Below are 21,735 nucleotides of genomic sequence, written 5' to 3'. Positions count from 1 at the left end.
CACGGCACCCCCGATAAACCAACCAATCATACCAACAGAGAATGTTGGGTCTTTAAACAGACCGGCAAGTCAAACACCGAAAATAAGGAAAAGGGATCGCAAAGCGACGACGATGAGGAACCCCGGCCACCAAACACAGGGGGACAGAAGAAGTTTCCTCCCCAAGTTAAAATGGTGAATATGATATATGCTACCCATATCCCCAAAAGGGAGCGGAAGCGCGCACTAAGGGTCGTCTATGCGATGGAGCCAGTCGCCCCAAAATACAACCCGTGGTCCTCCTGTTTGATCACTTTTGATCGAAGGGACCATCCGACTAGTATCCGTCATGGCGGTTCAGCCGCACTGGTGCTAGACCCTATCATTGACGGATTCCACCTCACACACGTCCTCATGGACGGTGGTAGCAGCCTGAACCTGCTCTATCAGGATACAGTGCGCAAAATGGTTATTGATCCTTCAAGGATCAAGCCCACAAAAACCACCTTTAAAGGTGTCATACCAGGTGTAGAGGCCTGCTGTACGGGCTCAATCACACTGGAAGTGGTCTTCGGATCCCCGTATAATTTCCGAAGCGAAGAATTACTCTTCGATATCGTCCCCTTCCGCAGTGGTTATCACGCACTGCTCGGACAAACCGCATTTGCTTGTTTCAATGCGGTGCCGCACTATGCCTACCTTAAGCTCAAGATGCCCGGACCTCGCGGTGTTATAACAGTCAATGGACATACGGAGCGCTCCCTCCGTACTAAGGAGCACACCGTGGCCCTTGCAGCAGAAGTACAGAATAGCCTTCTTAGGCAAAACCTCAATTCGGCAATAAAGCCCCCGGTCACCATCAAGCGAGTCCGAGCTAATCTACAACAGGACCGTCCGGCTCATCCAGAGCTTAGCTAGCAATTCAGCCTTCGTCCCGGCCCCAATAAAGCGGTGAAATTCGTGCCGCGCGTACACAACTACGCACTTAAAATACCATGGGCATGGATGGAGGCACAGCTAGAATGCGGTCCATAATGCGGCTCAACCGCTCCTGGATCCGCATACCTTCACTTTTTCTCTTTCTTTCAGTTTTTTCTCTACTCGAGGCATTTTCTGATAAACCTGCTCAGCGGACCCATAGCGGGATGGATACACCAAGAAAGCTAGGGGCTTGGACGTACAAGGGAATACCCAGGTGGTCTCTGCTAACGATCGTCATACCTGTTTTAAATACCCGCACGCAGCTCGCTCTTGGTCGTGGCATGTTAAATAGCCTTATTTGCTTATTGCACTACTTGTACACATACGCCTTGACGTATTAATCAAATTACAATGAAAAAATTTGCAGTGTCTGCTTATTACCTAATGTTTTCCTTGTCTATTTATTTTCAATTGCACTCGTACACTCTGGTACGCCTTAATTTGCCAGGGGCTTCATTGTACCCCATAACACAGCAAGAAAGTCCGAACACTTTTACAATACAGTTCGGCACCCCGAACTTATAGCATGATATGCATCGGCTCCGAATCATGTCTTTGGTCAATAGTTGGGTTGCCCGGCTCCTGTGCTTGCTACCTTACGTTCCGCTATATCGGCTAGGGTAGCAAAGGGAGAACTACTGCGATTGTGTCCCGATTCTTCCGGACAAGCACCTCGGTAGAGAAAGCCGAAAACTGACTATCATGATGCGGCGAGAGCTGGTCAGCTGTTCGAGAGGTCTCCAAATCGTTAGAGATTTTTTCCGCTTTATGCGAGGAGTCGGTCTTTATCCGATTAGGCGTGTATAGCGCCCCAACTTCGGCCTTCCGAATACCAGGGGCTACACCAAAATTTAAAATTATAGAACTCCTATGGCTAAGTGAGGGTGATAAAGCTGTATAGTCCGATTGCCTTGTTCGTTGCACTAAACACCTCCTTAAAGGACCAAAAATTTGGATAAAGGGTGTTTAGATTTATCCCGAACACCCCGGTACTAGCTACGTGGGGGCAGAAGCCGACGACTGGCCAACTCTCAGATTTTATAAACGGCCGCACAGGAGGTAAAATTTTAAATAACAAGCATTATATTACATAAAGACCTTGTTCCGTATTACAGGACAAGATAAAATAATGCTTTCATGGGAAAATGATATCCTTGGCACATTGCTCCGCCACAAGGCGGGATCCCTTCATGACACTGTCATAGTACATCTCGGGCTTGCGATGCTCCTTGCCTGCGGGCGGACCTTTCGTCATCAAATTCGTGGCATCCATCTTCGCCCAGTGCATCTTGGCGTGGGCGAAAGCCATCCGCGCACCTTCAATGCAGAACGACCGCTTGACGGCATCAAGCCGAGGGCAGGCACTGACCAGCCGCTTCACGAGTCCGAAGTAGCTACTAGGCATTCGCTCGGCAGGCCATAGCTGGACTATTAGGTCCTTCATGGCTAGTTTGGCCGCCTTGTGCAGCTCAACCAACTGTTTTAGCTAGTCGCTAAAGGGCACCGGATGTTCTGGTCCAAGGTATTGAGACCAGAACAACTTCTCTGTAGAGCTCCCTTCTTCGGCTCGAAAGAACTCTGCAGCATCTTATATGCTACGCAGCAGATCCGCAAACGCTCCTGGAGAACTCCAAATTCGGGTAAGTAAAAGGAATGTTTCCTTCACATACTTGCTTTGCATAATAAAAGCCTTACCCACCGCGATCATTTTGGCCACCTAGATTTCCTGGAGGGCGCTCTAAGCTTCAGCTCGGGCATCTTGCGCGCTCTGGCGGGCCTTGGCAAGTTCGGACTTTTGGGTCTTAGAATGACGCTCCAAGGACTCGTACTTTTTGAGGGCGTCCTGGAGCTCTTGCTGGACCTCGCTGACCCGGGCCTCCTGCTTCTCGCGTGAGGCGCGTTCCTTCGTCGCTTTGTCCTTGGCCTCGGCCAACGCCTTCTTGAGGGCCGCTACTTCGGTCGTGGCCCCTAATAAAGTTCATGACACTTTAGTTAGCTCGAACCATTCATCCTCCATAAATATAAGCACATGTTAGTGCATACCTTGGTTGTCCTCCAGCTGCTTCTTCACGAGGTCGAGCTCTTCCTCGGCCCGCTCCAGATTCTGCTTCAATCCGGAGACCTCCGCAGTGTGAGCGGCAGCAGCCAGCAGCGACGCCTGCTTATTCACATAGACATATTATGTTAGACTCCTGCGAAAATTATTTTGGTCCTCTGTTCGGTTTTTCTTTCCGAACACCGAATAGAGCATCAGGGGCTACTGTCTACAAGGTGATATTCTTTTACAACTACATTACTTACCTCAAAGCCTGTTAGAAGGCTAATGCAGGTTTCGGTCAGTCCATTCTTGGCGGACTGGACTTTCTCAATCACTGTACTCATAAGAGTACGGTGTTCTTCTACAATGGAAGCGCCTTGTAGCTCTTCCAGCAACCTATCCGGTGCCTTTGGATGGACAGAGGTCACTGGTGGAGGCGGCTTGCCCCCCTTGTTCAGGAGAGGCTGCCTGCCTGAATCCGGAGCCACTTCGGTCTCCGAAGCTGTATTCGGCTGAGGGCCGAACTGGATGCGGCCCCATCGTCGGGGTCTGTAGGGGTCTTCCCCCCATGTGTTCGGCAACTGGGGTTTTATCCTCTGGCATCACCGGAACGGTCTCCCCTTGGCCGGTATCCCTCGAAACAACACCTCGGTGTTGTCCATGGCCTTGGGGGAGGTGGCCGTCGGAAGGGACCCATTGTTCATCGCTGACGGGTCCAGCGACCCCTCTGCCGAGGAGGATAGCTCGATGTTGGACTGGGCCGGACTGCAGATGCATGGTCTAATACATTAAAAATGATAAAGTGAAAAGACTGGAAATATTACCGTGTCTGGATACTTCCGATTCGGCCCGAGGCTTGGCCCTGGGCTCCCACTCCCCGCTGCTATTGGTGGCTGCGACGGAGTAGTCCGGAAGGAAGGTTTTTCCCTTCTTGGACACCTCGGCCTCCCCATGTGTGGAGGCCTTCCTCTTATTTTTCCCCTCAGTAGGGGGGGGGGGACGGGTCTTCTCCTCCTCTTCCTTGTCGTCTTCGGCGGAGGAGTGTGTCTCGGCGTCTTTGAATGTCACGTCCGAAGCACCCTTGCGTCGGAGACCATCTCTGGTCCCCTTGGCCCCCTTCTTGGCTTTCTTCTCTGGCACCTCACAAGGCGCCGGAAACAGTATCTTCGTCAGAAGAGGCATTTCTGGATCTTCGGGTAGCGGAGCCGGACAGTCAATCTGCTCCGCTATCGTTACCCAGGCCTGAAAAATTGGCATGGAGGCTTAGGTTCCTCCCGCAGGTATGCCGGTAAAAGGTATACCTTGCAAACATAAAAGAACTTACTGGATTAGCCCGACGTTTTGCGCTAAGCCCACGATCTTCGGTCGTGGGCGGTGGTACCTCGCCGGTCTTAAAGAGCACCTTCCAGATGTCTTCGTGTGTTGTACCGAAGAGCTCCAGCAGCATCTAGTGCTTGGCCGGGTCGAACTCCCACAAATTACAAGTCCGGATCTGGCATGGAAGAATCCGGCGGAAGAGCATAACCTGTACCACGTTGACAAGCTTGATTTTCTTACTTATCATGTTTTGGACACATGTCTTGAGCCCAGTCACTTCTTTCGCTGAGCCCCAGGCTAAAACCTTCTCTTGCCAGGAGGTGAGATACATGGGGACTCCAGATCGGAATTTGGGGGTCGCCGCCCAGTTGGTGCCGCGCGGCTCGGTGATGTAGAATCACCCCGATTGCCACACCTTTACAGTCTCCACAAAGGAGCCTTCGGACCAGGTGACATTGGGCATCTTGCCCACCATGGCGCCTCCGCACTCTGCTTGTTGGCCGCTCACCACCTTTGGCTTCACATTGAAGGTCTTCAACCATAGGCCGAAGTGAGGTGGGATGCGGAGGAAGGCCTCGCACACGACAATAAATGCCGAGATGTTGAGGATAGAGTTGGGGGCCAAGTCATGGAAGTCCAGCCCGTAGTACAACATCAGTAGGCGGACGAACAGGTGGAGGGGGAATCCCAGCCCGCGGACGAAGTGGGAGAGAAACACCACCCTTTCTTGGGGCTTCGGGGTAGGGATGATCTGCCCCTTGGCCGGAAGCCGATGAGTGATGTCTTTGGACAAGTACCCGGCCTCCCGGAGCTTCTTGATGTCCTCCTTCTTGATGGAGGAGGCCATCCACTTGCCTCCAGCTCCGGGTCCAGACATGATTGGAGTGCTTTTTGGGCAGAAGAGATGGGTGCTTGGGCGCTGGAGCTCGAGAATGAATGAGCAGAGGAAGAAGAGGGGTGGGTGAAAGAGGGGAATCCTTATCCCTTTATAAAGGCAGTAAAAATCATGCGCCTCCCCACTCGCCCTAAAGCTCGCTTATTTCCCAAGCGCCGTGCTGATGGCATGGTTGGGTTGCCCGTGCCCGTATTGATGAGAATACCGTGATAAGGGGACACGATCTCTGCTTTGACAAGACGTGCCAATGAAACCGCGCCTCGAAATACGGAGGGGCAGGATAAAAACGGTTCGAATAAAGACCGGGCCGTGGCGTGATGTCACGCTATGAGTTGTCAGCAGATTGGACTCGTGGGATATTATAGTCTCTACAGTGGTATGTGGAATTTGTTTTGCAGAGCCGGACATGATTCTTATGTTCAAGATCTACTTTGGAGTATTCGGAGAAGGAACCCGCCTTGCAATGCCGAAGACAATCTGCGTGCCGGACTCATCGTCATTGAAGCCTGGTTTAGTGGCTACTGAGGGAGTCCTGGATTAAGGGGTCCTCGGACATCCGGACTATATGCATATGCCGGGCTGTTGGGGTATGAAGATACAAGATAGAAGACTTTGTCCCGTGTCCGGATGGGACTCTCCTTTGCGTGGAAGGCAAGCTTGGCGGTTAGGATATGAAGATTGCTTTCTCTGTAACCAACTCTGTGTAACCCTAGCCCCCTTCGGTGTCTATATAAACTGGAGGGTTTAGTCCGTAAGACAAGAACAATCATAATCATAGGCTAGCTTCTAGGGTTTAGCCTCTATGATCTCATGGTAGATCAACTCTTGTAATACTCATATCATCAAGATCAATCAAGCAGGAAGTAGGGTATTACCTCCATCGAGAGGGCCCGAACCTGGGTAAACATTGTGTCCCCCGCCTCCTGTTACCATTACCCTTAGACGCACAGTTCGGGACCCCCTACCCGAGATCCGCCGGTTTTGACACCGACACCGGTCCCCACTGACGGCGCTGTTCGTCCCCCAAGGCCTCACACAATGGAGTTGGCTTACAACCGTGATATGGAGTTGGTCACTGTTCACTGGCCTGTCCTGGTTCCTCCCACTGGTCCCGGACCACAGTATGGTTATCATGTGCAGCAGCGACCACAAGTGCAGAAGCCTAAGCCACGACTACCAAGACTCCCAGGTGCTGCTACATCTCCTGGATCTTTTAGTGTCAATAACTTCAGAGCACACAACACCTTCTTTCACAATGACAAGAATCCATACTCGAAGCCAAGGATCTCTTCAGATCGCTTCTAGAGCCATCAACAACGCAGCTACTACTCTTGTGTTCTATAAAACCAAGAGAGAATCTTTCCTCACATGCACCTTGACTGTGAATCCATGGCTGGGCTCCCCTGTCTTGAAGAAGCTATGGATTGCTTTTGGGATGCTGGCCTTCTGGAATTTGTCACAGCCAAGGAGCACTAGAATGAAGAGCTTCTGCTGCAGTTCTATGCTACTCTTCACATACGTGGATACAACAGGGATTCGAAGACATGGATCCTTGAGTGGATGACAGGTGATGTGCACCATGAAGCTAAAGCTCAAGATATCATCGAGCTTACCTCCCTGCCCACTCCAGGCGAATTGTATGAGCCTGGTTGTCAACGCCACACAGAAGGACTGCAAAGCATTTTTCAGCGGCCTGAACCTAATATGAGTCAGATGCTCAGCATGATGAAGCCATTGCCTCAAGATGTAGAATATCCCAAGGAATTCTTTGTCCAGGACCTCGAGTACTTGCCCCACACAGTTTATCATATACTGAGGCGTACTCTATGGCCAATCAAGGGACATTCTTCTGAAGCCAAACTTGAAGGCGCCATGAAGACTTTGGTTTTCTATATTGTCAATGGCATCAAGTTCAACTCCCAGGATTTCTTCATTAGACAACTTGCTGCATCTGAGATTGATCTGTTTGGCCTGAAGTTTTGTGCTCCATGGGTAATGCGCCTAATCAAGCTCCATTCAACTATCAGCCTTCAGCACGCAACCATCTTGTCTTCTTGCCTGAGGTTGATCTGTCAGTTGAAGCCATCTACCCCGAGCCTGCCAAGGAGCCGATATATCTTCACAATGCTGATCATAAAAGCTTCACGCAGCCCATAGAGGGAGTTCATGTTCCAAATGCTGCTATTCCTGCTTCTCCACTTGCTGGCAATGTGCATCTGCCTCACCGTGCAAATACCAAAGCCACTTCCAGTACGATTGCCTAACGGCCTCGGAAGCGTTCTCGTGTCCTCAGTGATCGAGAGCTTCTTGTGGCCTTACATCAGAAGCAGGACAAGCACCATGACTGGCCGAAGCATCAGATGCATAGTCTCTTGGTGGATGTCAATCGCAATCTGGTCACCAAGAACTCTTTTGTTTCCCATGAGAATGCACGGCGGTCCTGGAAGATCCTAACTCTGCTATGTTCTAAAGATGATCTTCGTGCAGATGGCTTCATCGAAAGCTTCAAGTTTGACTCCAGGACTCCACCTAATGCAAGCTGGCGCCGTACTCACTCACTTGAAGATTCTGAGTATTCATCTTCGGCTGCAACTGTTGTTGCGAATGTCATCGATGAAGAAGACGACGCCACTTCACCGACCATGGCTGCACTGCATATCGACTCTACACCAGGCCCATCTGCACCACCAAACTCCAACAATGACCCTGCTCCACCATCAGCTCCTTCTGGGAACGAGTAGATGCTCTATGTCTTCAAACCTTTTTGGTCATTACTGACAAAAGAGGGAGAAGCATATGAGTTGATAGTCTTCAAGCGGGTCCTTATGGGTGGCTTCATTATTTTGCCAAGTTCTTACAACTCTCGTCTTTTGAAACATTTGGTTCTCTGAGTTGTAACACTTAAACTTGATGGTCGCTTGCTACTTTTTCTGCTCTTCTGTGATGCGATGATAAATTCCGCATGAAGTCATTCTGCATACGCCCATTTTCCATTATGCATATCATTATCTTCGTTATCATTTTATATGCATAACGTATTGTCTTCACACTTTGAAGATGGCATCCACAAAGCAAAACCTGCCATGTGCATTGGCATTCAAACGCAAATCATCTATATGCACATATTCAGGGGGAGCCTCGTCATATGTATGAAGACAAAACTCACAACACTAAACTTTCACATACTTTTATCCCCGTTGAAAACTTCAACCAGTTTGTCATCAATCACCAAAAAGGGGGAGATTGTAAGTGCATCTAGTGCCACCAATAGTTGGTTTTGGAGTATTGAAGACAAACTTGGTTGAGGGACTAATGTGTTTGTGAGAATTGCAGGATAACACAGGTAGTAGTCCCATATTGATTCGGTTACCTACCAGAGATGTCCCCTAAAAATGTGTGAAGACATTGAAGACAATGGTGGTTTGTGAAGATATTCACATTGAAGACTATGACACGAGAAGACATCGCGTGAAGACTATGGAGTGCGAAGACATAGTTGTTTTGTAGTTTCCTTTTCTTCTTTGTTGAGTCATAGGAAGCACCGTACTGTTAAGTGGGGTCCAAGTGAACAAAGTCAGAGTGACTAATGTGATGCTCAACCAAATCCTATGTCTTCGAGCGAAGACAATGAGAGCAAATCTTATCCAGAGCTGGATGAGTCATCTTTTCTTGTAGCCAAAGCTAAGCTGCCGCATGTGTTTGAAATCTGACCGTTGGACACGTGTCAGTTCCTTGTGACTGATAACCCACAAGTATAGGGGATCGCAACAGTTTTCGAGGGTAGAGTATTCAACCCAAATTTATTGATTCGACACAAGGGGAGCCAAAGAATATTCTCAAGTATTAGCAGTTGAGTTGTCAATTCAACCACACCTGGATAACTTAATATCTGCAACAAAGTATTTAGTAGCAAAGTAGTATGGAAATAACGGTAACGGTAGCAAAAGTAACAGTAGCAGTTTTGTAGTAATTGTAACAGTGGTAACGGTAAAGTAATTAAGAAAAGATTAATATGTGAAAAGCTCGTAGGCATTGGATCAATGATGGATAATTATGTCAGATGTGATTCCTCGTGCAATAGTTATAACATAGGGTGACACAGAACTAGCTCTAGTTCATCAATGTAATGTAGGCATGTATTCCGAATATAGTCATATGTGCTTATGGAAAAGAACTTGCATGACATCTTTTGTCCTACCCTCCCATGGCAGCGGGGTCCTATTGGAAACTAAGGGATATTAAGGCCTCCCTTTAATAGAGTACCGGACCAAAGCATTAACACTTAGTGAATACATGAACTCCTCACACTACGGTCATCATCGGGAGTGGTCCCGATTATTGTCACTTCAGGGTTACCGGATCATAACACATAGTAGGTGACTATTGACTTGCAAGATAGGATCAAGAACTCACATATATTCATGAAAACATAATAGGTTCAGATCTGAAATCATGGCACTCGGGCCGTAGTGACAAGTTAAGCATACACTAGTAGAAAAAGGGTCAAATGTGAAGCACGTTAGTGCCGATTCGATTTTGAGCCGGCACTAATGTGTCCATTAGTGCCGGTTCCAACGGCTAGCCGGCCGCTCTCATTAGTACCGGTTCGTGGCGAACCTTTAGTACTGGTTCGTGCCACCAACCGGTACTAAAGTGAGTGGTGGCAGGATGTTGTCAGTCGGGACCCCCTCCAGCACCTTTAGCACCGGTTCGTGTTACGAACCTGTGCTAAAGGTAGTCCTACTAAACCCTCCGTCCACCCTAGCTCGCTCTGTTCTTCCGCTTTCCCCTCTCCTCTCTGTTCTTCCCCTCTTCCTCTCGAGCTCATCACACATTTTGCCCAAAATTTGTCAAGATTTGAAGGCCCCCATCCATTCAAATGATCACAAAGGTTAGCAACTTTGTCCTTTCATCTCTCATTGCTAGATTAGCTCTTGTAATGCTTTGTATAGTGATTAATTTGTGAGTTTAGTAATTTGGGAGGAATTATATGTGCTAGTATTTGATTTACATGCAATTTGAGGTAAAAAATAACACTTAATTAGTTTGCATATGTAGGTGTGGTTTACTTAGTGCCTTCTAAATCTCTGTCGTAACCACCGTCGATCGCCCGCACCGTCCCGTCGCCGGCACCACCTAGCTTGTGGTGAGCCTCTTGTTCATGAATGTTTTACATTACCAAATTGATGTTTGTGTGATTTGGATATATAGTTACTCGTATAATTATCTTACTTGTACGTTGTTTGTTATACATCGTGCCATGGTTTTGATATCCGTCCCCGTCGGCCCTCGTCCTTGTTATGATTCGGATGTGGTATATTCTCTTTTAAAACTAGTTGTTGCATTGCGTGTTTATGACAAATTATGCCCATCAAGTTGACATAGATATTTTTATGTAGGAGGTATGTGAACCGGAAATTCCAACCGACCCTATTGTCGAGCGGTTAAATTTAGTTGAAAGAGAAAATGAGTATTTGAAAGAAAAATTGAAAAGAATTGAGGGGGGGAAGATGGAATTGGAGTTACATGTTGCCGATGTCGTCGATGATCACAAGGTCAAGATGGAGAAAATGCGCTTGAAGATTAGAAAGATTAGAAAATATGCCATTGATAGTGAGGCTTGGTATCATTATGCTGCTGGATCAATTGTTACCTTAGTTGCAATCTTGATCGCATTTGTTGTTGCATTTAAATGCTTTAGCTAGAGAGTTATTTGTTTATTGCATTTAAGTGTTGTATGAACTATATATATGTATGAACTTGTATTAATTTGGTATTTTCGGTGTTGTGGAATGAAGATGAGCCGACAATGGATGTATGATGACCGATGCTCTCCCGAGTTCATTAATGGTGTGCATACTTTTCTGCTTGCGGCTGAGGCAAACAAGCGGGCGGATGGTTTTATGCCTTGTCCATGTGCTGTCTGTAAGAATGATCACAATTACTCTATGTCAAGAACCATTCACGTCCACCTGTTTAAGTCCGGTTTCATGCCCCACTATAATGTTTGGACCAAGCACGGAGAAAGAGGGGTTATGATGGAAGACAATGAAGAAGAAGAGGACGACGACAGCTATCCTGGCCATGGGTTCCCTGAATATGATGATACAACAATGGGGGAAGAAGCTGAGCCGGCAATGTGGGAAGAAGATGAAGAAGAGGCATCAGATGAGCCTGCTGATGATCTAGGTCGGGCCATTGCTGATGCAAAGAGAAACTGCGCAAGTGATTTGGAGAAGAAGTTGCAGCGCATGTTAGAGGATCACAAGAAATTGTTGCACCCGAATTGCGAAGCTGACAAGAAAAAGTTGGGCACCACACAGGAATTGTTGCAATGGAAGGCAGAGAATGGTGTATCTGACAAGGGATTTGGAAAGTTGCTGGTAATGATAAAGAATATGCTTCCAAAGGACAATGAATTGCCCGAGAGTATGTATGAAGCAAAGAAGGTTGTCTACCCTCTAGGGTTAGAGGTGCAGAAGATACATGCATGCCCTAATGACTGCATCCTCTACCGCGGTGAGTACCAGGATTTGAACGCTTGCCCGGTATGCGGTGCATTGCGCTATAAGATCAGCCGCGATGACCCTGGTGATGTCGAGGGCGAGCGCCCCAGGAAGAAGATTCCTTCCAAGGTGATGTGGTATGCTCCTATAATACCATAGTTGAAATGTTTGTTCCAAAACAAAGAGCATGCCAAGGCGATGCAATGGCACAGAGAAGACCATAAGAAAGATGGAAAGTTGAGAGTACCCGCTGACGGGTCGCAGTGGAGAAAAATCAAGAGAAAGTTCGGGAAGGAGTTTGCAGATGACGCAAGGAACGTATGGTTTGGTCTAAGCGCAGATGGCATTAATCCTTTTGGGGAGCAGAGCAGCAACCATAGCACCTGGCCTGTGACTCTATGTTTGTATAACCTTCCTCCTTGGTTGTGCATGAAGCGGAAGTTCATTATGATGCCAGTGCTCATCCAAGGCCCTAAGCAACCCGGAAACGACATTGATGTGTACTTAAGGCCATTAGTTGAAGAACTCTTACAGCTGTGGAATGGAACAGGTGTACGTGCGTGGGATGAGCACATGGGGGAAGAATTTGACCTAAAGGCATTGCTGTTCATGACCATCAATGATTGGCCTGCTCTCAGTAACCTTTCAGGACAGACAAACAAGGGATACCGCGCATGCACGCACTGTTTGGGTGATACCAACAGTATATATTTGGAGAATTGTAGGAAGAATGGGTACCTGGGACATCGTTGATTTCTTCCGAGAAGGCATCCCGGAAGAAAGAAAGTCAAGCATTTCAAAGGTGAGGCGGATCACCGGACGAAGCCTCGCCATCGTACTGGTGCTGATGTACATGATATGGTCAAGGATTTGAAGGTAGTCTTTGGAAAGGGTCCTGGCGGACAACCTGTTCCGAATGATGCTGACGGATGCGCACCCATGTGGAAGAAGAAATCTATATTTTGGGACCTGCCCTATTGGAAAGACCTAGAGGTCCGCTCCGCAATCGACGTGATGCACATGATGAAGAATCTTTGTGTGACCCTGCTTGGCTTCTTGGGCGTGTATGGGAAGACAAAAGATACACCTGAGGCACGGGAGGACCAGCAACGTATGTACGGAAAAGACGGCTTACATCAGGGTCATGCCAGCTACGCTCTTACCAAAGAAGAGAAGGAAATCTTCTTTGATTGCCTGCTCAGTATTAAGGTACTTTCTGGCTTCTCGTCGAATATAAAGGGAATAATAAACATGGCAGAGAAAAAGTTCCAGAACCTAAAGTCTCATGACTGCCACGTGATTATGACGCAACTTCTTCCGGTTGCATTGAGGGGGCTTCTACAGGATAACGTTCGATTAGCCATTGTGAAGCTATGTGCATTCCTCAATGCAATCTCTCAGAAGGTAATCGATCCAGAAATCATACCAAGGTTAGAGAATGATTTGGTGCAATGTCTTGTCAGTTTCGAGTTGGTGTTCCCACCATCCTTCTTCAACATCATGACGCACGTCCTAGTTCACCTATGCGAAAAGATTAACGTTTTGGGTCCTATATTTCTACACAATATGTTCCCCTTTGAGAGGTCCATGGGAGTCTTAAAGAAATATGTTCATAACCGTGCTAGGCCAGAAGGAAGCATCTCCAAGGGCCATGAAAATGAGGAGGTCATTGAGTTTTGTATTGAATTTATTCCTAACCTTAAGCCTATTGGTGTTCCTGAATCACGGCATAAGGGCAGACTGGATGGAAAAGGCATGCTAGGAGGGGATCAAATAATATTTATGGACGGACATTCTCTCACTGAAGCACACTACACAGTTCTACAGAATTCTGCCTTGGTGGCTCCGTATATGGACGAACACAAGAATTTTCTACGCTCCAAACACCCGGAGCGGTCTGATGACTGGATTACACGTGAACAAACCAGGAGTTTCGCCGGCTGGTTGCAGACACATACCATGCATGACGCCTCTATTGAAGATGACCTGTACTCACTGTCCTAGTTACCATCTTCGAATATAATGACTTACAAAGGGTACGAGATAAATGGTAATACATTTTACACGATCGCCCAAGATAAGAAGAGCACCAACCAAAATAGTGGTGTCCGCTTTGATGCAACAACCAAGACGGGAAAGGAAACATATTATGGTTACATAGAGGACATATGGGAACTTAACTATGGAGGTGGTTTGAAGGTCCCTTTGTTTCGGTGCAAATGGGTCAATATGACACGAGGCGGGGTAACAGAAGACCCGCAGTACGGAATGACAACAGTGGATCTCAACAATCTTGCGTATGCAGACGAACCATTCGTCCTAGCCAATGATGTGGCACAGGTTTTCTATGTGAAGGACATGTCTACCAAGCCGAGAAAAAGAAAAGATAAGGAAGCGAATGCATCATACGATGAGCCAAAGCGCCACATAGTTCTTTCTGGGAAGAGAAACATCGTGGGAGTGGATGACAAGACAGACATGTCAGAAGATTATGAAAAGTTTGATGAAATTGCTCCATTCACAGTGAATATTAACCCGAGCATCCAGTTAAATGATGAAGATTTTCCATGGCTATGGCGCAAAGGGACACACGGGAAGAAAAAGTTTCACACCCAAAGATCTGGGATGTGATCGGTTTCACTATCATCACTTTCTTCTGTGTTTCACACCCAGGAGGGAATCTCTATAATAGTTAGGGTAGTTATGTGTTTTGGCATTTGAAACGCGAAGAATTTTTATGTGCAAACAAATTCTTTCATGCATTTACTGATTTTTTCAGCTAAATGACCCTGAAATTGAAAAGCACTTCAAATGAACTCAGAAAAGGTTGAAAGTTGGCATGGTATCATAATTTCACCCACATAGCATATGCCAAAAAGTAGAGAGGGTTACCGCAAAAACTGGATGCACTTCGTGTACAAAATGGACAATCTCTTTCGAAGTATCAGGGTTTCGGACGAAAACTCATCTGTTACAAAGGCATTTCATTCTTTAAATAACCTAAGCATTACCAAATTGAATATAATGATAAAACAAACTAATATTAAACATAAGAAAAAAAGAATCACGGAAAAATCTATTTTCAAAGTTAAGTTATTCACAAACTAGTGATTCACAAAAATTTCAAATAATTCAAAATTTAAACTATTCAAATTTGAAAACTACCGGCACTAACAAAAAGTTTGTAATTTTTTGTACCTAAAGCAAAAATATTCACAAAGAAACTCTAAATACAGCAAAAAAACAACTCAAAAATAAATAAACAAAAATAAATAAAGCAAAAAAATAAGAAAATAAAAAAGCCCGCATACTGCGCCACAACGGCCAGCATACGACTAGAAACCCAATGTGTTGTTGGGCCAGGATGTAGGCCCGCAAAGGCCCAGTAGGCCCACAGGGCAGCACAGAACAGGTAGCCCAGTAGGCCTGCTTTGGAGAGGAGCTTATAAACCAGTGCGGACGCCTCTCGGCTAGCGAGGTGGGACTAAACTTGCCGCACCGCACCTGCGCCAACGCAACCCCTTTAGTACCGGGTCGTGGCTCCAACCGGTACTAAAGGGTGGGTCTTTTGTACCGGTTGGTACCCCCACCCGGTACTAAAGGGGGTGCGCTTCCCGCCGCTTCGCCTGGCCAAAACAGACCTTTAGTACCGGTTGGTGGCTCCAACCGGTACTAAAGGGGTGGTCTATATAAGAAAACACTTCAAAAAAATTCAGTTTCTCATCTCTCCCTCGGCTTCTTCTCCTCTGCCCGTCGCCGCCATCCCTCGTTGCCGCCCACGTCGCCGTCCCCGTCGCCGTCCGTCGCCGTCGCCGCCGCCCCTCGTCGCCAGCCCGGCCGTCCCCGTCCCCGTCGTCGCGCCCCGCCCCGTCGTCCCCGCCCGGCCCGTCCCCGTCCCCGTCGCCGCGCCCCACCCCGTCGTCCCCGTCGCCGTCGCCGCCGCCCCTCGTCACCGGCCCGGCCGTCCCCGTCGCCGCGCCGCGCCCCGTCGTCCTCTCCAGGCCCGTCACCATCGCCGTCGTCACCGCCCCGTCCCATTCCCCGTCGTCACCGCCCGTCGCCGTCCCCGTCACCGCCCCCCGTCGTCTCGCCTCACCGGTGAGCTCCTGCCCCGGCCGCCATGTGTCCACACACACACACATTGTTTTTTAGTTTTTTAGTTATAGAAAATTTTCTGTTTTTTAGTCATAGAAATATCTATAGAAATGTTAGAAATTTTCCTGATTTTTAGTTATAGAAATATTAGAAATGTTAGTTATATAGAAATGTTATAAATTTTTCTGTTTTTTAGTTATAGAAATATTTATAGAAATGTTAGCAATTTTTCTGTTTTTTAGTTATAGAAATACTAGAAATGTTAGTTATATAGAAATGTTAGAAATTTTAGAATTAGTTTTAGCTAGATGAATTAGATTAATGTCAAATTGTTAGACGATGATCGATGCTTTTTTAGTTTCTTATAATTTCAGTTATAGAAAAATTTAGAATTTGCATATAGAATTTTAGTTATCACAATCCAATCATTAAAAAATGTTACTTTTTGCGGGCATATAGTATTTGTTCTCGACGATGCCCGGCCCGCATCCTCGCCGTCGACCCGTTCGCGACGATGTCCGGCTGACCCATGTCCGGAACTGGGCTCTGCCGGGTTGGCACTGGGAGGTGCTACCTGGAGGGGCGCGCCGCTTGGTGAGGAACCCGGCCTCGGGTCCCGTCGTCGACCCTGATCTTCTTTGGTGGCGTTTGCGTGGGCCACATTCGGTGCAGAGGGAGCCGGCCCCGCCGGAGGTGGTGCGTCGCTGTGTCAGGGAGCAGGACGAGCACGTCCATTGCTACATGGCTGCTATGGACGTCAGGTTCTCCAATACCTGGCAGGTTCTTTGGGCAGATGACCGAAGATATGATCCTGTGATGGTTCCTTCTCTTTGGGTGTCCACCGCCCGCGCCCCAGGAACCGCGAGTGGCCTAGATTCTTCTGTAGTATTCGATCTTTATTAGCTACCTAGCCAGTGATGTATTCGATATATAATATTCGAGACGATGTATTTGAGATTATATATATTATTAGAGACGATGTACTCGAGATTCTATATTATTTGAGATGATGTATTCGAGATTATATATTATTCGAGACGATGTATTCGAGATTATATATTATTCGAGACGATGCATATTATGTACTATATGATTCAGTTTTTCGTTATTGATTGCATCCATGCATTGTAACTTGAATACTAAATTGTTTTATATTTCTTCTGGATTAGTTAAAAGCTATGGCGGACAATACCGGCAGAGAGGGAGAAGAGGCCATGTTCGAGATCATACGTAGCCCTAACAGGCTAGATGATCTGAATGAAGCAGATGACGGCTCCCAATATCTGAACAATACCGGGGAGGGTGATGATAAGATATTCGATCTCGACGACCGAGCTAATGAAGTCATGAACTATGATTATGATTATGATGACGCAGACAATGATTATGATGACACAGATAATGTTGATCTTGAAATAACAAAGACTACCGACGAGGTATATTTATATAAGCAGGCATCTGGTGATCATCACATGTTTTTTTCGTTTGAAGATATATTAACGAATCGATCTTTCTTCTTTCAGCCCTCCGGATCAAGCAAATCTGCTTCTACAGACAGCAGGACAAAGCGAGGCCCGGGCAAAAAGTTGAAGGAGGGTGTAAAGTACAACATCGATTCCATAAAAGCTAGTGGCGAACCCCTCACGCCTAAGAACATTGCGAACAAGTTCATTCGTCAGTGCGGAGTTCTTGTGAAGGACCAACACCCGATCTCCATTCAAGAATGGAAAGAGCCAAAAACTAAACGTCCAGATGTTACTTGGGTCGACGACAGAGCAAAAGAAAAGCTTTGGGATCTCTATGGAACATTTCACCCTACCAGATTATTTCACTGATGCAGATGTGCAGAAAGTCAAGGACGCTGCTCTTAAGAAGATGGCAATTGCATTCAACACCCACAAGAAAACTGTATGGGCCAACTACGTCGCTGCAGAAAGGAAGACTCCAGAATTCAAGGGAACACTGGAGAAGCAAAGAGAACACCGGCCCGCTTTCGTGAAATTCAAGGAATCAGAATTATCTAAGGAACGGTCGAGAAAAAACAAGGCCAATGCCGCAAAAAAGACGCAGTTCCATAGGCTGGGGCCAGGTGGCTACGCGGTGGCAATGCCTAAGTGTGATAAGTCTGAGCAAGAGATGGAGGATGCAGGGGTCACTCCGGTTACTAGGAGCTGGCCCCCCAGGTGCAGAACTTGGTTCTATGCGGATGGGGGGGGTGTTGGACCCGAAGACAGTCCTGGTTTCGAAGAAGGCAAGTCTAAAAGGAGCCGGACAAAAGTTACTTGACGCAATAGAAGATGCTCGAAAGGGGGTGTTCACGCCCAACAGAGAGAACGACGAGCTTACGCGCGCCCTGGGAAATCCTGAACACCCGGGAAGAACACGAGGCAAGGGCGTTATTCCCTGGTATGAGGGCTTTTCGGAATGGAACGACGACTACAGGTGCCGTGCAAGAAAGAAGATGGAGGAGGAGAAGAAGAGGAAGCTGGAGGAGGAGCAGAGGAAGCAGGACCTAGAACGCCTTCAAGTCCTAGAAGCAAGGCACGCGGACTTGGCACTCAAATTCCAGCGGCAACAACAGCAGATCGACTCACTTAGCCAGGAAAGGGGGTCTCAGCTGCGGGAGCAGCTAGCGGATGATCGTCTAGCATTGGATAGCACCGTCCCATCCATGCCGAGAAGCAGCGTTGGTTCCGCCCCGGGCGACGCACTGCTGGATAGATACCCTGTGGATGACATCATAGAGATCACTAACTGTGAGCTACACTTCAAAATGAAGAACATATCCATGAAGGTGGCGCACTCCGTTGCTTTTACAAATCCCCCCGAAGCAACCTTCCATTGCAACGCGATTCCAGCGGGCTATGCTCGTGTCTTGGTTGATGAGGTGGTGGACCACTATTCAGGGCTAGAGCTTGATATTCCTGGAGGTGACGACGAGCTTACATTGGGAGAGGCCATACATCATATCATCCTATGGAGAAAGGATTGCATCATCTTTCGAAGGCCACCGACACCGCGTCAGCCGACTCCTCCTCGAAGTCCGCCACCGAGTTAGCAGACTTCCGCTCCTCCAAGTCCACGAACGCGTGAGCCGACCCGTCCTTGAAGTCCGCCACCGTGTCAGCAGACTTCCGCTCCTCCAAGTCCACGAACGCGTGAGCCGACTCCTCCTCGAAGTCCGCCACCGTGTGAGTAGACTCCCGCTCCTCCAAGTCCACCAATGCGTGAGCAGACTCCTGCTCCAACTCAGCCACGTCAGCCGTCTCCGCCGCCTCATCAATCGCAGAAGAGACACGCCGCAGCTATGGTGCGTAGCGGTACGAGTCAAGGTAGTACAGGAGGTACAGGCGGAGACAAGCGATATAAATATGGTCCAAGCCTCGCTCCTCTTCCTCAGAGGCCTTACGACATGACCAAGGAGCAAAACAAAGCCATAGTGCAGGCCCAAGTGGACGCCCATTTTGCACCGACACCGGCACCGCCGCCAAGGGAGAAAGTATCTGAGAAAGTTATTGACCACTTTATTCATATGGCAAGAAAACCAGCTCCCAAGCCTGTTGACTCAGACTATGAGCGCCAAATCAGGAAGGCACATCGAGCATGACTACAGAAAGAAGCGAGCTCGAGCTCGAGCCAACAAGCAGCTGTCAAAAAATGCGGGAAAACCGTTCCCCAGCTGGGAGAACAGGCGGCACAATCGATCCCCCCGCTTGTTGTGCCAACAACACATGAGCGTACGCGCGCCCTATATATATGTGGGCAAACCGTTAACGTTCCCTAGCTGGGCAGTGTGGTAATAACCGAGGAGTATATAATGCAGGCTAAAATGCTCAATATCACTGTTGGACAACTCCTCAAAATCGAGCCCATGTCTCCGCTTAGAGAGGAGGAAATAAAACGGAAATATGTCCGGGGCCAACCTTTGGTCGAGCCAGACGAGGTCAAGAACCTCCCAACGAGAATGTATGAATTGCATCAGTGGTAGATGAACATTACCAAGATTTCCAATCGAGAGTCCCTCATGGTGAATGTCAAGGAGGAGCATTACTTCCATGAAAAAGCTGTGTCCGTTGAGTATTCAGAACTATTTCAGTTATTCAATCAAGATGCACTCGACAAATCGATCGTCAGTTGCTATTGTCTGTAAGTGATTCCTTTCTGTAATTTAAGTCTCAAGCTAGCTGTAGTGATCACTTTGATCAATCATTACCTGTAATTATCCTCACTATATTCTTTTCTGTGGTATTATGCAGGATGAAGATGTATGAAATGAAAAAATCTGGACGCTATGGCATTGGGTTCGTTGACCCAAATACCATTAATGAATACACATGGAAACTTCCAAGTTATCGAGCAAGTTTAGAGGAAAGCATGCTAGAATTCTTGAAGCGCCTCAATACCAATGAAGATATACTACTTCCTTACAACTTCCTGTGAGTCACACTGTCTTGTACTACAAATTCTGTTTTTGCTTACTAGCTAGCTAGATGTTAATAATTAAGTGTATAGGGTTTAGGGTAGTTGTTTAGTGTTGTGCACATGCCCACTTAATTAAGACATGCAAACATGTGCGCACGCAGTTTCCACTGGATCTTGTTAGACATTAAAGTTGACGAAGGAAAAGTTGAAGTACTGGACTCACTACTTAAAAAAGAAAGTGACTACACCATCTTGAAGGGGATAGTCAACAGGTAATTTCAATCATTATTAACTATATCTCGGCCTATTTAGGTTCGTCATTTCCTGATATGAACTATTTAATAACCCCTTTATTAATTTTCTTTGCCGGCGGGTAGGGCTTGGGCAAAGTTCATCAAGGTGACTCCAGGAAAATGGGTAAAAAAGCTGTTTTGGTATCGACCCAAGGTAAGTAATTAAGTAGTACCAGCTAGCTAGCTAGCTACCATATCTTTAATTCTTGTTTCAATACCATTAATTAATTATCATGCTTGATTAATTATTACCTAATTAAATTCAATTCTCGTAAAGTCCATGCAGCAGGCGCCGGGGCGTGATGTGTGTGCATTCTACGTTTGCGAGAACATTCGCATGATGGCGTCCGAAAGGAGCAGATCTGATAGACAACAATGGGTACGTTTCACAGAACACTATTCATGATTTTTACATGATTATCAATATTGATCTCCTTCTTAACAGTTCCATGACGTGCAGGAGAAGCTCCTACCAACGGAGCGCATACGAGCACTTCAAGAGGAAATAGCGGGATTTTCGCTCGACCAGGTCATAGATCCCAAAGGAGAATACTATTACCCGCTACCGCCCCCATGAACCACTTCTCATCGTGCTCCGAAGGCACCAAGACAACATGTAGGAGAAATTGTATATATACCTGGGGAAATTCTACATGCATGTGTATGTGTGAATTATAATGGTGGTTGTGAGACATTCGATGATATATATATATATATATATATATATATATATATATATATATGTATATATGATCGGTTCTAGCTACGAGAAATTCTATTTATATATACGTGCATAACGTGTACAATATGTAGTATTGTAAAATACCAGCAAACAAAAAAATATTAAATGGAAAAAACAAAATTAAAGGAAAAATAAAAAATAAAACCAAAACCCCCTCAAATATTGTAGTACCGGTTGGTGTTACCAACCGGTACTAAAGGGCTCCCCGCCCCCGGCGCTGGCTTGTGCCACGTGGGTGCACTTTAGTGCCGGTTCGTGCCTAACCGGTACTAAAGGGGGGGGACCTTTAGTCCCCACTCTTTAGTGCCGGTTGCGGAACCGGCACTAAAGGCCCTTACAAACCGGTGATAAATCCCGATTTTGCACTAGTGATAGCAAAGTCATAGCAACATCAATCTTAGAACATAGTGGATACTAGGGATCAAACCCTAACAAAACTAACTCGATTACATGGTAAATCTCATCCT

At 47.0% G+C, this 21,735-nt stretch overlaps 1 pseudogene; it reads left to right on the top strand.

Moving 5' to 3' along the window:
• The first annotated feature begins 11,848 nt into the window (after window positions 1-11,848).
• On the top strand, window positions 11,849-13,797 carry LOC141027372 (uncharacterized; annotated as a pseudogene).
• The last annotated feature ends 7,938 nt before the right edge of the window (window positions 13,798-21,735 follow it).

Source organism: Aegilops tauschii, chromosome 1, assembly GCF_002575655.3.
Source record: "Aegilops tauschii subsp. strangulata cultivar AL8/78 chromosome 1, Aet v6.0, whole genome shotgun sequence".
Taxonomy (NCBI): domain Eukaryota; kingdom Viridiplantae; phylum Streptophyta; class Magnoliopsida; order Poales; family Poaceae; genus Aegilops; species Aegilops tauschii.
This window is presented reverse-complemented; position numbering and strand designations above follow the sequence as displayed.